Raw genomic sequence first — 2,469 nt, 5'->3', positions numbered from 1 at the left:
CAACCTTATGTTTTATTGAGCAACACTCAAGACATTTATTCTCTTTAAGTTCATTGTTTTAAAGTTTGTTTAGCTGTTTCTTTGCTTCTTCTTTAAACTTCTTGAATTCTTTGATAGATTTCTAATTGTCCTTTTAAATTCTGTATTCTGGTTACTAGGTAATTACCTAGGTGAAACACCTAGGCAATTCTCATTGGGAAGCATTTCTTTAGGACTGGTAGATTTTGGGAGGGAGTTACTGCTTTGATCTATTCCACTGTCTGTGTATTATGAGATCTGAACATGTAGACTTCTTTTGTTAGTATGTTGCCTGATGTGGACAGAGCAGACTGGGACAGTGCACAACATGTATAGGCTGGGTTGGGCCTGAGGGTTGATATGGCTAAGGTGGGATGATGTCAGGTGGGCACAGGGGACTGGACTGGCACACAGGATGTCTATCCTGGTCCCAGCCTGGAACTTTTCGGGCAGATCTGTGGGGTTGGGGCCTATTCTTGGAGGGGGAGAATCAGGTTGACTTAAATGCCTAGACCTTGGCTTAAGATGCAGAGGCTCTGGTTGGGCTGAGTGGTTGGATGTAGCATGAAAAGGCCGGTAGGCTGTGGAAGGTGCAAGCAGAGCTGTCCAGCCCAGGCTGGGGCACTGGATGTGGAACTAAGAACAGCCACTCGAACTATGATTTTTTAGAGGCAAGGCCTGCTGTTTACCCTGGAACAGGACTGAGGAATTCACGTAGAATTGGAGGCTCACGTATGGAGGTAACGTTCCGAGAAGCCATGATTTGACTATTAAACTCAGCTCTCCTATCTATAGCCTGACAGCATGAGTGGCTCTCTCTGCTCGGTTCTCATCAGCCTTTGTCTTCAGGGAGGACTTGAGGGAAGTCCCAAGTTCCCCGAGCCGTCCAGGTTTCTATTGCTGCAACGACGAATCCAAGGCTTGGTCCTTTATCAAGAAAAGGGGGTTGGCTGGGTGACAGTGATGTACACCTTTAATCCTAGCCCTTGGGAAGCAGAGGCAGGTAGATCTCTGAGTCCAAAGCCAGCCTGGTCTACAGAGTGAGTTCCAGGGCAGTCAGGGCTGCACGGGGAAATCTTGTCTTGAAAACCAAAACCAAAGTGAAGAACCAAACCAACCAACCAAGCAAATAAGAAAGAGGGTCATTTGGTTCACAGTTCAGAAGGCTGAAGGGGCATGGCTCTTCACCAGCATTTGATGTATTTATAAAAAGATAGAGAGTGGGGATATGCTTTATGGAGGTGTGGTGATGTATGGGAAGGGGGTACTAATGTGGGCCTGGGCTGAGGGACCAGCTTTAGACTATGATATAGTATAGAACAGAGTTTATTCAGGGCCTGGGGAAGGGAGTTAAGAGAGTTAAGAGGGTAACAGAGGCAAAGAAAGGCAGAGAGAGAGAGAGAGAGAGAGAGAGAGAGAGAGAGAGAGAGGAGGAGGAGGAAGAGGAGGAGGAGGAAGAGGAGGAGGAGGAGGAGGAGGAGAGGCTAGCCATGGAGAGAGAGGGGGAGGGGAATGGGGAGAGAAGGGGGAAGGGGCAAGGGGACAGAGCGGGAGCAAGAGCAAGAGAGTGAGGAGGGGGAAGCAGCTCCGTCTATAGTGAGTCAGGAATACCTGGCTATTGCCAGGTAACTGTGGAGCTTAGACAAGATGCTGTGTCGCCTCAGTTCTGGTGAGACTTTGCAGTTGATGACATCATAATAGAGTGTGAGAGTCACATGATGAGAGAAGAAGCTGGAGGGTAACCAGGGAGGGTCAGTTGTCCTCTTTCATAACAACCTCTCCTAAAAACAAGTCAGAATTTCATGAGAACTTTATCAATTCCTCCCAAGGGCAACTCCCCATAACCTAATTATTTGCTATTAGGCTTTACCTCTTAACACACTACTTGCAACACTGCCATGCTAGGGACCAAGCTCACAGTACATGGTCTGTGGGAGACATACTGAGACTACAAGGGAATCTCAGCCCTTCCTAATGCCAGTGTATGTGGGTAGCCTACACTGCTTCCCCAGTCAAATTCTTGCCTGGCCAGCTTGACTGCCTACTGTCCTTGCTTTTCACGCATGGTGGCTTTGTATTGTTCCTCTTTGCCTGGGACCTATATGTTTCCAAAACCCTTGCCTTGGGCTATCCTAGCCTGGTTCCAGGTCAGCTCTGGTCCAAGATATTTTGGTGAAAACTTGCTTACTAAGACCTATGATGTTCCAGGGTCTCAGGTTTGATTATGGGAATTCAGAGAATGAGGATGGCTGGGACCTGAAATCCCTTAGCCTCAAGTGATCTCTCTTCAAACTTGTACTTAAAAATATGCGTGGAAGTACTGATAATGACCAAAAAAGCAACACAAAACTGCCCAGGAATAGCATCAACAATTGCTAGCCTTGACCAGGACTCCCATTATCTTCACAACAATGAGGGAGCCAGAAGGACAATTGGGGACATTTTCATTGT

This window comes from Rattus norvegicus, chromosome 4 (assembly GCF_021556685.1).
Source record: "Rattus norvegicus strain SHRSP/BbbUtx chromosome 4, alternate assembly SHRSP_T2T, whole genome shotgun sequence".
Classification (NCBI taxonomy): Eukaryota; Metazoa; Chordata; class Mammalia; order Rodentia; family Muridae; genus Rattus; species Rattus norvegicus.
Note: the sequence above shows the minus strand (reverse complement) of the source record.